The sequence below is a fragment of the Pongo abelii genome, chromosome 17 (assembly GCF_028885655.2).
Source record: "Pongo abelii isolate AG06213 chromosome 17, NHGRI_mPonAbe1-v2.0_pri, whole genome shotgun sequence".
In the NCBI taxonomy this organism is placed as follows: Eukaryota; Metazoa; Chordata; class Mammalia; order Primates; family Hominidae; genus Pongo; species Pongo abelii.
In genome coordinates, this window is record NC_072002.2 from 16,426,863 (window position 1) to 16,442,925 (window position 16,063).

Below are 16,063 nucleotides of genomic sequence, written 5' to 3' on the forward strand. Positions count from 1 at the left end.
AAATTTCCTTTTTAGTCCTGTTAATTTGATTGAATATGTGCATATTGTATTATGAATATAAATATGAATCTGTATGACATATGAAATATGACTTGACATCACAGAATAACCTTATATCGTGGCAATGTTTTCTTCTGAAAGCACCTGCAGAAACGTATCTTCTTTCTTGTTTCCAAAAAACTCAGAGGCCATGGGGGAAGAGGAGACTTTGGCTGTCATATAGTGCATGAGGTACATTAGGATACAGTAATTTCATCATAATTCATATTCATAATTCACAGTGAGGAAACCTGAAAGTTGCTACCAGCTACCAATAAATGAAAGGTGGGGCGGGGTCGCTGGGGGTCGCGGCTTTGTGAGCCAGTGCCTGGAGTCCCACGTCACAAATGGAAGGCCAGCGCGTGGAGGGAACTCAAAGCCTGATTGGTTCTTCCTAAGTAGTACACGATCTGGTTGGCAGGGCAACCGGCCTTCAGTTGGTAGCCTTCAGTGGGTGCCTTATGTTGGTGGCATTTGGTTGCCTTTCCTGGGGAGAGGCGGCAGGTGCTCACCTCTGCAGACGTGGGGGCAAGCAAAGGCCCAAGCTGCCTCGAGAAGAGCAGAGGTGCCCCATGGGGACCATGATGACCGGTCGCATGTGCACCAAAACCAGCCCCCGGCAGGGCCAGCGCAGGGGTTCTGTGGGGCCGTCCTGTGGCTCTGACATCTATGAGTGTGTGGCCAGCAAAGGCACAGACACCAGAAGAGAGGAGCAGAGATGACCAGAACATGCTGTCCCCCAATGCCAGCCCCCAGTGGGGCCAGCTTAGGGAGCAGTGGGCAGAGCCATCCTGCAGCTCTGAGATCCACGAGGTGGAGGTGGGAGTAGCGCCAGGCTCCACTGTGTTGGAGCTCACGCAATTTGATCCCAATTTGATTCCGAAGCCCTGACCTGCAGGACATTGGCGACCAGAAGACACCCAAAGGTAGGGAGGCGATGGATACCGCTTGGCCTCAGGAGCTCCTCTGGCCGTTGCTGAACCAAGGTTCCCCCAGGGACATCCACAGCCTGCAGCTACTCCCTTCTTCACCTAGTTCCTTTCCTAGGCCCAGGCCCCAATAATGAGGACTGACTCTGCCTTGCGTCTCTATCCCTTCTTCTTTCCCTGTTGCATCCAGCTGGTTTCTTCCCCCCTCCCTACCCATATGCCCATTTCTGGGCCCTCTTCTTCTTCCTAGAGGCTGGCCAAAAACTAAGTTTTCAAAGTGCAAAATGGATGCTACAGATTTCGTTGCTGTAGAGGAAATGTCTGACAGCTCTTGTATTTAAACTTAAGTAGCTACACTGGGACTCACAATTTCATATCTTGAGTTCTAGACCAGAGCTCTCTACCCTAAAGCAATGACAAGGAGTTAGAGGTACTCTTCTTGATTCTAATAATAAAAAATGATTTTTTTGTAGGGACAAGGTCTCACTGTGTTGCCCATGCTGGTCTGAAACCCCTGGCCTCAAGTGATTCACCCATTTTGTCCTCCCACACTGCTGGGATGACAGGCAAGAGCCACCACACCTTGTCAATGGAGGTGCTCTTGCTTTGTGTGTTTCGGCTAGTCTTCAGGTGCAGCTGTCAGTAAGATGCTCCTGCAGTATAGTTCTAAGTCTTTCTGCACAGATTCAGTGGATCCTGTGATTTTTTTACATGGAATAGCCCCTTTATTTTTTGCAGAGAAGCTAGACAATTCAGAGTAACCTACGGCCTAGAAAATTTTATTTCTTGATCAACACAACACTTTATAGATGCTTGTGGTCCAAAAATGCAGATTCCTAATCATCCCTATGAATAAGGGGGCCATTGCAAGTCAACCTGGGAGGGAGTTTAGGATTGCTCTGAGGCAGTGAAAGCTATTAAAATTCCCACATGAGGGGGCAGAAAAGGGAATCCACATGTTTTGATCCCTCCATGTTCTGGGTGTAACTTGGTCCTCGTTAAATTGCACAATTTTTGGCATCAGAGAGAACCAGATTTGAATCCCTGTTCCATCCCTCATTAGGATTTGATGGTGAATGTGTTTTAACTCGTCTTAGCCTCAGTTTGCTGATGTATAAAAGATGTGATTTTTATGGGGCTTCCATAACGTACATGTGTAAAAATCATGGCAAAGTGCTTGTAATTTAAAAGAGAGGATTGTTAGGAGAATTCTATCAGGTAAGTATGTAAAAACCTGGACACAATCTCTATAATTTTGTAACTGGTCAATATATGGAGAAGGAGGATTATTTTTCTTTCATTTAATTTTTAGAGCAACTTTATAAAATTGGTGCTACTCTTATATTTGAGATAATCAAACCAAGGATCAGAAAGACTAAATAAATCACCATAGTCACAAAGCAGTTCACAATACATTTACTGGATAATTTCTAGTTAAATGTAGCAATGATGATCACATTGAAAATCTTGTATTATCTGGTGGTTTTCTCTTATGTAAGTTTCTTGGAATTTAGTAAGATAAATTGGAGCTCAAAAAACAGATCCATAGAATATTTTATTCCAGCGATTGTAGTGGGTGACAAAGTATTGCATGAGTTTGTTGGGAAAAAAGTGTAGGCTGAGAATCTAAGCGAACTTCAGTTGGTGGTTTTCAGTTGGTGGGCAGTGGCAGAAGGAGGAGGAGCTCCGTCTGTGCTCTCTCTTCCCCCAGTCACAAACCTCAGGCTTGTTGCATCCAGGCCCTTCTAAGTTAAACCAGGCAGGTTGACAGTTTTATTTAGCATTTAGCAGACAAGTTACCTCAGGCTAGGCGGGTGAGGTGGGCTGTGGGCTGCTAGTACAGTGCAGCCCTTTGACCCAGGGCTGCCCGTGACCTTGGGGCTATTCCGTATATTATATTATATATATATATACATAATATTTATATATATATGTATATAAGCCTTTTCGTTTGTTAAAACCATGGATTCTAAGTTGCTCTATCAACGTGATCATTAGAAAAATGTGATGTACTTAGTGTGTAAATTTTAGAACATTTCTTCTGTTAGTCTTGTTAATACTCAATTCTTTTCTAAATCACCTAGCCCAAATCTCCATAGGGTTTAATCGAATTATATTATAAAATGGATTTTCTGGTCTGCCTATCTTCCAAATTATAAAGTCCTTAAAATTAATTTTCTATTGCTGCCATAACAAATTACCACAACTTTGTGGCTTAAACCAAAGACTTATGACCCTATAGTTGTGTAGGGCAAACCTCTGACCATGGTGTTACTGGGCTTAAGTCAAGGTGTTGTCAGGGCTGTATTGCTTTCTGGAGGCTCTATAGAGAATCCACTTCCTTTTCCAACTTTTAGATGCTGTCCCTATTCCTTGGATCATGGGACCATCCCTCCTTCTTCAAATCCAGTAATGTGGGATGTCTGTGACCATTGTTCTGTAGTCATATCACCTTCTGACTGTAGCTAGGAATGATTCTCTGATTTTATAGTCACATGCAATTAGATTGGCCCCCAAGATAATCAAGGATAATCCCCCTAACTCAAGGGTTAATCACATCTCCAAAGTCCCTTTTGCCCCATGTAAAGTAATATGGTCCCAGATTCCAGGGACTAGAACACATTTATGGGGTCATTATTTTGACTGTCACAAAGGCAAAGTCTTGGACTTATGCATATCTAGATTTTCTTTGCTTAATTTCAGAGCCTTGAACACAATAGACTCTAAATAAATGTGAATGAGTGATAAATATTATATTTACAGATTGCTGCCACATTGCAATTTTGTCCTCCCACTGGTGGTGGAATCCTATGTACTTTTTACCATCTCCATTTTGCATTCAGACTGAACATGGCTATGTTATTCCTTTCACCTGGGTGATTTGAAACCATCTCTCTATTTCTATTTCTAGAGATCTTATCTATCAAGCCCTTCTCAAATGCCACTTCAAAAAACTTTTTCTAATCCCCAATTGTCTTAGTCAATTGATGCTCTTACAACAAAATAACACAGACTAGGCAATTTATTAAAACCAGACATTTATCTGTCACAGTTCTGGAGACTAGGAAGTGCAAGATCAAGGCGTTGGCAGGTCTGATGTCTGGTAAGGGCTGTTCTCTCCCTTCAAGATGGTGTCTTGATGCTGCATCTTCCAGAGACAAGGAACACTGTGTCCTCACATGGTGGAAGGCGGGAGGGCAAGAGGGATGAACTCCCTCCTTGGATCCCTTTCATGAGGGCTCCTAAACCCATTCCTGAGGTAGGAGTCCTGATGGCCTAATCACTTCCTGTAGGCTCCACCTCAACAGTATCACATTGTCAAGGCTGAATCTCGGAGGAGGCACAGTGAAACCACAGCACCCATGAAGTATGATCTTTCTCTCCTCAGAAACCCCCTCATATGTTTAGACCTCCCATGCTCCTTTATACATTTTGTCTCATGGCTTCTTCCTGTACAAATAAGGTGCTATAAATGGATAGCTATAGTTTTGGGTTTCATTTCAACAAAACACCATTCCTAGGTTTTGAACCCCAAGTGAAATATGAGGACAGACCCCACCTTCCATTAGAAAAGCTGAAAGGGAGTACATGATCCTTTTTCCAGTTTCTTGGCCACTCACGTGTGGGCACGTATCTAGGCCCAGCCAACTGATGTCTTTTTATTAGAACTTGGAAACTGATGAAATGGTGCAAAAGACCTGAAAGAATCAGAGATGATTCTGAGAAATTGAGGAGAGATGCAGGTCCAGGAATGTGGCAGCAAGTGCCTAGGTTCAGCAGAGCCCAGCTACATGGTGACAAGTGTTAAATGGTAACATCCTAGTGGTGGCATCTCAAGATCTGCTTCCGTTGATTGAACTTGGCTGTGCTGAGTTTCCCTCAGTTCTTACCTTCCTTCTTCAGCATCTTCAATGATTTTGTGGACTATTCAATATACTTTCATTGAATTCTTATTTTGCTTAAGTTGTCCAGAATTTGTTATTTTCAGTGAAAAATATAAACCAATTATCCCCTCACATTAAAACGCACTCCACTTAGGCATCTCCTGTGATCTCACTGGAGAAAAGTGTGGACGTTATTTGTAATTTGACTCAGAATGAAAGTATTAGTTTGCTACTAGTAACAATGGAGATAAGCAACTAACTTTTTGTAAAACTTCTTCCTGAGGTGAATCAAAATCTATTGTGGAAATTCTTTCCAATCATCTCTGGAAATTTATTAAGTGACCTAGTATATAATGATAATTTACCATGATATTTGATAAAATAGTTTTGTGTGTTCAGAATAATTTCTTTTTTCTTTACCTTTGAAAATAATGCATCGATAGTTAATTTTCTCCTAAATTGTCTGTTTTTATTTCCATAAAAGGCATTTATTGAATGTCTCCTTACTTTTAATGTAACTAGGCATTGTGTGATCAAAGTAAAATAAATATGTTCTCGTTTCTGGAATTACTAAAGCTTTGAAAATGGACTTATCGACCTCAAACCAATGGGACATATTCCCATGTGGCCTGCTCTCCTATTAGGGTTTCCAGGGTAAGTGGTGATTCCTTTTCTGTCTTTTTAAAGATTTTAGAAATGCAGCTTCTGCTGTGGGCCACTAGGCGGAGTACTTCAGAGCAGGGTTTGTGGGAGTACAAAGCTAACTTCTGCTGCTTCTGCTTGATGCTTCTGCAGCTTCCTTGACTTCTGTGGATGATAAGTCACCATTTTATTCCTCTTCTTTCTTTTTTTCCCCTCACTCTTTGGAGTGAACTTGAAACATTTAGGAAGTTTGTTGATCAACATATACCGTGTTAATGAAAATCCGGCTAAGATAATATGGTAGGACTCCTTTGGTTATAAATAATAGAATTCAAACTCAAACTGGTCTAAGCCAAAAAAATATTAATTTGTGGACTCTTATAATGGAAAAATCCAGGGTGTAGCTTCAGAATGGCTGAATGTAGGGACTCAGGACTTGACTCCTCTCAGCTTCCTTGCTTTTTTCTTCCCCGTTGATTTTATTCTCAGACAAGTTTTCTCTTTGTGCTGCAATGTGGCCATCATCACTCCTCCAGTTTACATTTCCTTAGGTCCACAGCCCCAGAATAAAGCAAAAACAGAAACACTTCTAATAGTTTCAATAAGAGACTAGAGATTGACTTTGGGTGTGAGGCTTGGATTTCAAGTCCATCTCTAGTTTCATCTGTGCCAGGATTAGAAGTATATTCATTGGCCAGGCCTGTGTCAAGAGCTCATACAAGTTTTCCACTGTCCACACAATGCCTTTGTAAGTATTAGAAAATGGCTCCCCTTTCTCCAGTTAGATGCGGCCCTGTATCGGGGCATGTGGCTTGGAGAAGAGCATGCAGGCTGGATTTCAGCCCCCCTTTCTCCCTTAGCTGGGTTTCTTCCTTGAGTGAACAACATACTTGTTATTAGCTGTCCTGTGCTTATTCCTGAAACTGGGGGTGAAATCAGCCCCCACGCCAAAACTGAAGGACAGAAGGTGGCTTCATCTAGTGTATCAGATAACAGCTAATAAAAAAGGGAGGGGACAGTGGGTGCTGTGTGGGCAAAAGGAGCAAAAAATAATCTTAAACTGTCTAGACTTCATCTCAGAAGCCATATGAACCTTCTTCAATGGAAATATTTAACACTTCAAGAGTACCAAGAGGGCTATAAGGAGCATATCTCTTAAGGACCTAAGTTAGGGCATTCTAGAATGTATGCTTTTTGGATTTACCTTATAAATATATAACATTGTCTAATGCACAGAAAATATATTACAGAGTAACATAGATGACACAACTTGAAATACATGACATTCTACCGCAGTCCATCATTATTTTCGAACTTATCAACAGACTCAGAGGATCTTTTTTTTCTTATTGATAAATTTCTAACCAGAGACCTATTTTCTCGTGTCTTGAAAAACAGAGTTTTTGCAAATATGTCTGAAGAGGGAAGAGAAAGAAAATGATTCCAAGAAAAGCTGACAACATTAAGACAGCTTTTAATAGAAGAAGTAAATTTGCAAGCAGAAATTAAAAACTTATAGGAGGTACACAAAATGTGAAGAAAAATAAATGAAACCAAACCACGACAAGAAATAACCAAACTAAGAAGACAGCAAGAGAGAAAAAAAAAGAACTGCAAAACATATGAAAAACAATTAACAAAACGCAAGTTACTCCTTACCAATCAACAATGACTTTAAATGTGAGAGGATTAAACTATCTAATTAAAAGACATAGAGTGGCACGATGCATAAAAGATACTCATCAGTACATATTTATAAGGGACTCATTTTAGATATAAAGATTCATAGAGGCTCCAAGTGAAGCGATGGGAGAAGATACTCTACGCAAATGGTAACCAAAAAAGAGCAAGGGTATCTATACTTAGATCAGAAAAAATAGACTTAAAATCAAAAAGTGTCCCTAAAGACTAAGAAGGTCACTATAATGATAAAGTTCACTTCAATAGGAAGATTGTAAATATATATCCACCCAACATTAGAACACCTAAATATATAAAGTTAATATCAACAAAGCTAAGAGGATAAATCAGTAACACTAAAACAATAGTAGCCAACTTCAGTATCCCAAATTCAATAATGGGTAGAACATCTAGGCAGGAATAAAAAAAGAGGAAACAGCTGACTTGAACAACACAGTAGATTAAACACTGACATATACAGAACTTTCCATCCAACAGCAGCAGAACATACATTCTTCTCAAGTGCACACAGAATATTCTCTGAGATAGATCAAATCTTAGGTCACAAGGCATCCTACAAATTTAAGAAGTTTGATATAATGCCAAATATCTTCTCAGACCACAATGGAATAAAATTAGAAGTCAATAACAAAGAAAACAGAAACATTTACAAAAATGCAGAAACTAAACAACACACTCGTGAACAAACATTGGGTAAAAGAAGAAATAAAAAGGGAATTTTAAAAATATCTTGAGACAAACAATAATGAACATACAACTCAACAAAACTTACAGGATGTAGCAAAAGAAGTTCTAAGAGGGAAATGTTACAGTGATAAATACTTACATTAAAAAATAAGAAAGATCTCACACGAACAACCTAACTTTACAAATAAACAATTAGAAAAAGAAAAACTAACTAAACCCAAAGTTAGCATAATGAAGTAAATAATAAAGATTAGAATATAAATAAAATAACTATAAAATAAAAAACAATAGAAAAATCAACAAAGCTAGAGTTGAATTTTTGGAAATATAAACAAAAATAACAAAACCATAGCTACAATAAGAAAAAAAGAGAAACTCAAGTAGATGTAATCAGAAATGAAAATGGAGACATTACCACAAATGTACAGGAATACAAATGATTATAAATGACAATTAAGCAATTATATGCCAATAAATTGGATAACCTAGAAGAAATGGATAAATTCTTAGAAAGATGTAATCTCTGAAGATGGAACAAAAAAGAAAGAGAACACACGAAAAGCAAACAAAGAGATTTAATCAGTAATCAAAAATTTCCCAGCAAAGAAAATCCCAAGTGCAGATGCTTTCATGGGCAACTTCTACCAAACATTCAAAGAACTAACACCAAAAGTTCTTAAACTGTTTAGAAAACACAGAAGGAGAATACTCCCAAACTCATTTCATGAGGCTGATGTTACCATGACTTAAAAGCTAGACGAAGACAACACAAGAAAAAATAATTAACGACCAGTATCCTTAATGAATATACATGCAAAAATTCTCAATAAAATCCTAACTAGCAATCTGAATTCAAAAGCACATTGAAAAGGTCATACACCATGACCAATTAGAATTTATCTATGGGATACAAGGATGGTTCAACGTGTAAAAATTAATAATGTGATATACCACATTAACAGATTGAAAGGCAAAAATAACATTCCAATAGATGCAGAAAACACATTTGCCAAAATTCAATATACATTCATGATAAAACTATCAACAAAATAAGTGTGCAAGAAACTTACCTCAACACTATAAAGGCTGTATATGGAAAATTTATATCTAATATTATAATCAATGGGGAAAAACTGAAAGCTTTTTCTTTAATATCTGGAACAAGACAAGGATGTCTACTCTCATCACTCCTATTCAACATAGTACTGGAATTCCTAGCCAGAGCAATCAGGCAAGAGAAATAAAAGGCATCAAAATTGAAGGGAAAGATGTAGTTACATCTGTTAACAGAAGACATGATTATTATACATTGAAAACTCTAAAGCCTGCACAGAAAATGGTTATAAATAATACAGTCAGTCTTTCATATCTGCTGGGGATTTGTTTCAGGACCCGCTCAGATAATGAAATCTGTGACGATCAACTCCCTCACATAAAATCGTGTACAGTTGGCCTTATGTATCCATGGGTCCACATCTGTGGATTCAAACCACCACAGATGGAAAATATGTACAAGTTAGGTTCATGGTTGATTGAGTTCATGGTTGCAGAACCCATGGATATGAAGGACTGACTATATAATAAATTTACTAAAGTTGTAGGATACACAACTGACATACAGAAATCATTGCTATTTCTAAACACTAACAATGAATTGTCTGAAAGGAAATTTAAAAAACAGTATGAAATAAACTACTTTGGAACTAACTAACCAAAGAAGTGAAAGACTTAAACAGTACAAATTACAAAAGATTGATGACAGAAATTTTAACCAAAGTATATTGAAAGACAACCCATGGATTGAAAGAGTTAGTACTGTATTATTAAAGTGTCCATATTACTCAAAGCAATCTACACATTTAATGTAATCCATACCAATGGTATCTCTCACAGAAATAGAAAAAAAATCCTAAAATTCATATAGAATCACAAAAATCCCGGAGTGGCTGAAGCTATTTTGAGCAAGAACAAAGCTACATGTATCACATTTCCTGAATTCAAATTAAATTACAAAGCTGTAGGAAGAAAAACACTGTGGTACTGGCATAAAAACCGACACATAAACTAGTGAAACAAAATAGATAACCTAGGCATAACCCACACATTTGCAGCAATTGATCACCCTGGAAGGTGACAAGGAGACACTATAGGGAGAGGATATGCTCTTGACCAATTGGTGTTAGGAAAGCTGGATGTCTACGTGTAAAAGAATGAAATCGAATCCCTAGCTCACGCCTTATGTACAAATTAACTCAAAATGGATTAAACATTTAAATGTAATAACTGAAACCATAAAACTCCTGGAAGAAGACAGGAGAAAACATTCTTGACATTGGTCTTGGCAATAATTTGTTTAGTTATGATGCCAAAACCACAGGCAACAAAGGCAAAATAGATAAATGAGTTACATCAAACTAAAAAGCTTCTGCACAGCAAAGAAAACAACTAATGAAATGATAAGGCAACCTATGAAATGGGGAAAATGTTTGTAAACTCTATCTTTTATAAGGAGTTCAAAAAATAAGAAGGACACATACACATCAATTCCAAAATTATAAATAACCTAATTTTATTTTAAAGCAAAGAACCTAAATAAATACATCTCAAAAGAAGAAATTCAAATGGCTAACAGGTATATGAAAATGTGCTCAACATCTCTAATCTTCAGCGTAATGCAAATCAAAACCACAATGAGATATCATGTCACTCCTGTTAAAATGACTATTATCAAAAAGAGAAAAGATGGTAAGAATGTGGAGAAAAGGAAACCATTATACACTATTGATGGTAATGCAAATTAGTAAAACACAGAAAACAGTATTGAGGTTCCTCCAAAGAAAATTAAAAATAGCACTGGCCTGGTGTGGTGGCTCACACCTGTAATCCCAGGATTTGGGGAAGCCAAGGCAGGAGGCCAGGAGCTCCAGACCAGCCTGAGTAACATAGCAAGACCCCATCTCTGAAAAAAAATTAAAATTAGCCAAACATGGTGTTGTGCACCTGTAGTCCCAGGTACTCAGGAGGCTGAGGTAGTAGGATCGTTTGAGCCCAGGAGTTCAAGGCTGCAGTGAGCTATGATCTTGCCACTGGACTTTACCCTGGATGACAAAGTGAGACCCAGTTCCAAAAATAAAAAAAAAAGGACTACCACATCATTTCACTTCTGGATGTATGTCCAGTGAAATTGACATAAGAGTCTTAGAGAGGTGTCCGTCATCCCCTGTTCATTGCAGCATGACACACAATGACCAAAATATGAAAATAACCTAAATGTCCTTTGGGAGAGGAACAGATGAATGGGTAAAGAAAATGCAGCGTGTATACATAAAATGAAATATTATACAACCTTAAAAAGAAGGAATTCCTTCTATTTGTGAAAACATGGATGGAGCTGGAAGATATTGTGCCAAGCAAAAATGCAAGACACAGAGACAAATACTTCGTGATCTCACTTACATGTGGAATCTACAACAGTCAAATTCATAAAAACAGAGAATAGGAAAGTGGTTGCCAGGGGTTCAGGGAGGGGAAATGGGGAGATATTAGTTAAATTGTGCAATGTTCAAGTTATGATTAATTTCTGGAGATACAATGTACAACATGGAACAACACTATATCATATTCTTGTGTTCTGCTAAAGGACTAGATCATAAATTAACTACTGTCAACACACACAATGGTAAATATGTAGAGATAATATGCTAATTTGCTTGATTGTGGTGATCATTTCAAAAACTATAGAAATATCAAAACATTGTTACCTTAAATTTATACAATTTGTGTATGTCATGTTACCATCATAAAGCTGTTAAGAAAGATTTAGTAAATCATGTCTAAAACCTGGGAACTGTCTCTTGAGAGGGAGGGCTGGAGTAGGAAAATGGAATTTTGCAACAAGGATAGGGTGAGGGACATGAGAAATTATTGATCAAGTATTTAAGTAATGACTTGGGTGGAAGCTACATCAAAGGTTATGAGCTTTAGAGCATCAGTCCTCAAACTTTTTGGTTTCAGGAACACTTTATATTTTTAAAAGTTATTGAGGACCCAAAGAGCTTTTATTTATTTAGATTATATCTATCTATATTTATCATAGTAAACGTTAAAACTGAGAAATTAAAAAAATAAAATAATACACTTATATGTTTACATAAATCACATTTTTATTTAAAATTATCATTTTTAAGCAGTAAAGATGGTGAGAACAATGACATTGTTTTATACTTTTAGGTATGTCTTTAATGTCTGGTTTAATAGAAGAAAACTTGGTTCTCCTTTCTGCTTCTATGTTTAATTTCTTGTGACATCCCATGTCAAGTAGCCTCTGGGAAACTCCAATTATACTTGTGAGAGAATGAAAGTGGAAAAGGTAAAAAAAACTGTATATTTTTATGAAAAGACTTTTGACCTTTCAGAGCCCCTGGAAGGGACTCAGAGACTTCTCAGGGTTCTCGGGCTCATGTGTTCACAGAGTGGAGGGTACGTCCGCGAGAGAAAGCAGTGATTGGCTGTGGGAGGTCTTGCTGAGAGGTGGTAGAGAAGAGGTTGGAAGTGTAGAAAGTATGGTCGTTGTTTTCATTTCTTTTCCCATTCCTTTGGCCTCTTGTTGCTGGGATTTCCTCTTTAGATGATCGTATCATAAATTAGAAATGGCATTAATGAACATTCTTGATACTGCCTAATGAAAGTTTTTGTTTTGTCTTCCTGAGTCTTGATACATTTCAAGAAGTCTTCTACCTCATTTATTTTTTCCACCCAAATTTGGAATTTAGGAAGGGTCGGTATCGCTATATTTAGATGATTTATCTCCCTGAAGACATTTTGGGATCATTTATAAATCTCTATAAACAATGATCTGATGTCCCTTTATTTTGTTTAGAGACTGGTTCTTGCCATGTTGTCTGGAGTGGAGTGGCTAGATCGTAGCTCACAATACACAATACAATCAAACTCCTGGGCTCAAAGTGATCCTTCCACTCAGCCTCCACAGGAGATAGGTCTGCAGGTGTGTGCCAGCATGCCTAGCTTTTGATTACTATTATTATTTTTGTAGAAATTGGGGTTTCTACAAAACCAGGAGTTGGTCTTCCAACTCCTGGCCTCAAGCGATCCTCCTGCCTTCCGCCATCTGAGGAGCTGAGATTACAGGTGTAAGCCACCATGCGGGTCCTGATGTCATTTAAATACAAACATGATACTATATTCCTTGTAGGAAGTGCTACATAAACATAATTTTTTTGCGATAGGGTCTTTTTGTGTCACCCAGGCTGGAATGCAGTGGTATGATCACACTCACTGCAGCCTTGACCTCCTGGGCTTAAGTGATCCTCCCACCTCAGCCTTCCAAGTAGCTGGGACCTGAGGTATGAGCCACCAAGACCGGCGAATTTTTCAATTTTTGGTAAAGATCAGCGTGTCGCTGTGTTGCCCAGGCTGGTCTTGAACTCCTGGGCTCAAGTTACCCTCCACCCAGGTCTCCCGAAGTGCTGGGATTACAGGCCTGAACCACTGCACCAGGTCCTAAAAATTCATTCACTTTCTTTGTTTGTCCACAAGATGATGCTGTTTCCCTTCTAATAATATGAGACACTCACTCAGGAACATCAAGAACACGACATTCTCTAAAAAAAACTCACAGTAGTTCCTTTTCCATAACTATTAAGTTTTCAAGGTGTTATCATGTGTATCTCATATAAAGAATGTGTAAAATTTTTCATGTAGAAACATAATCTTTTAACGATGAGTTAGTTAAAAAATCTGAAATTGTCAGAATGAAGATTTCCTTTTCCCTAAATTTTTATTTATTATAATTATATTTTTAGTGATATCAATTGCTTTATTAAAACTCATTACATTATATACCCAATGACTGTGAAATCGTCTGTTTTGAAGCACAGTGAAATCATCAATCAGCATACTGGGTCTAACACGGTTCCTTCCATTTTAAGAAAGCTATTTACACTCCAGTTTGCAAGTTGGACTTTACAAAAATAAAAACGTTTAGAAAATATACTAACTATGATTGTTTTAAAAAGTAATGGTTTTTTATGGTAAGGAAATAAGTTGAAGTTCTGTGTTGGAAAGTGCAGAAACAAATCAGCATTCTTTATAAATAGATTTTACTACTGGTTTAGAATTACCTTATGTGCTTTATAGATGATGGAAAATGTAATCAGCTGCAGTTAGCAGTGTGCAGGCATCGTATTTTCTGTGTCACTTTCAGAAAGATTATGGAATATTGACGGCTCAGGATTCTCAAAATGATAAGTTCTAAGAAGAGACTAAATGAAAAAGAATTTTAAAAGCAATCCTAGTTGTTTAATATATAAATGGACAAGTTATGGGGAAATCCTGGACTGGGAGCTAGCAGATCTATGTTCTGACTTTTACTAAGTCATTGACTGCTATAGCAGGCCAAGCAGACATAACTGCCAAGGCTGCCTGGGAGTTGGGTTGATTGGCAATTGGCATAGGGAGAGAGGAAAATTGCCAGAGTAATGGCCAAATATTCAGGGTTTCATGTTCAGTGAAGCAGGACGTACATTTGTACCCCAAGGGCAAAACTGACGCTAGAATCTGGGCCTCCTGGCTGAATCTGAGTCCACAGTCTGATGAGTAGGATGAAGTAGTCTCAGAAATCCAAGCCAGCCAGAACCCGTGAGGTGTGCTCTGCAGATATTGACTGGCGAGCTGCATTAAGATGTTTCATTCCATTGAGCAAACATTCCTTGATTGGTTAGGTTAGCATCCCACAAGAGCAGAGACAAATTCTTCAGAATTTGTCCATGAAGCTATAGTCCCAGAGCTTATATTTCAAGGGAGGAGGGAGGAAACAGCATCTCAGGATGGTAGGTGATTACAGCTAAACCGAATTCTGAAAGTAAATGGAACCCTATGTCTTTGTCTGCTCAGGCTGCTGCTACAAACAACTGTAGACTGAGTGGCTTAAAGAGCACATTCTTGTTTCTCACAGTTGTGGGAATTCAAAGATTAAAATCTGGGCCAGCAGAGCCAATGTCTGGTGAAGGCCCTTTTACTGGTTTGCAGGTGTTCTTGTTGTATCTCTACATGGCTGAGAGAAGAGGGCTCTAGTCTCCTACTCTTCTTATGAGGATGCTCACCCCATTGTGGGAACTCCATCCTCATCGAAACCAAATTACTTCCCAAAGGTCCTCTTTCTAATGCCATTCTTTTGTTAGAGTTTCAACATGTGCATTTGCTGATGCAAACATGCAGTGCACAACATCTTATCTAATCAAATCAGTTGTCCCTTGAATAAAATTCTAGCTCCTAAAACAAGACTTAAAATTATGACTTGGTTGTTGCCAAATCTGTCTATCTGGATTTGCTAGAAATCAAACATACTTGAATATTTCCTCTAAAGATTTTCTCATTCCTACCCTATTGTGTATATTTACAGAATTCTTAAATAATTATATACCCAAGGCTTCTATTAGGTCTGAGGAGAGCTTTTATTAGCTTTGATTATTGTAAGCAGCTTTATAGCACTGTAGGTAAAAGCATGTGCTTTGAAATCATACAATAAATTCATTAAATGCTAAGCACTTTATATTCACTATTTAATTTTATCATCTTAATCACCTTCATTATTACCTCCATTAAACCCTATTTGTTGGCTACTTATATTATTCTGATTTTGCAAATCTAAATTTGAGAGGCTTTCTCAATGTCACATAAGTTAATAAGTGGCATAGCTGGGGTTTCAATTAAAGTCTACCTGATTCCATGATCTATTTACCATTGTTCTACAATATGTACTTTTTAGGTCCCTGAGAATGCTAACAGCCTTTCTTTTGAAATCTGCCTTCTTTCTGGATAGCAGCTTTATTAATACGTGATTAGGGCACCATAACTCAGGCACAAATTCTTTGAAATCTTTCATTTCCATAGTGAGATAAGGATCAATTCTGTGGCATTGTCAGCCAGAAAACATCATTTGGAGACTATCTTGTACAAGAAGTAGAAGACACAGCTGGGGGCCTGTGGAGGACAGAAAGCTCACAGCTTCTGTCCATACTTCTTTCACTTCCTCCTCAAGGAGATGGACCTCTGTGGTTGGTCAAGCTTAAGGATCTTTTATGGGCCACAGCTAATGGTGAAATCTTCCTAACTCTAGGTGAAGATTAATGGGCAAGTTGCAGAGTTAAGGTAGCTTGTGGC

General features: G+C 38.1%; 1 protein-coding gene across 1 annotated transcript in view; it reads left to right on the forward strand.

Moving 5' to 3' along the window:
- Positions 1-490: 490 nt before the first annotated feature.
- LOC129057178 (uncharacterized) overlaps positions 491-16,063 on the forward strand; it is an 82,208-nt gene continuing 66,635 nt past the window's right edge. Inside the window, exon 1 of the mRNA XM_054547089.1 lies at positions 491-965. The gene's annotated coding sequence lies outside the window, so the exon portion shown is untranslated. The remainder of the gene's footprint in view (positions 966-16,063) is intronic.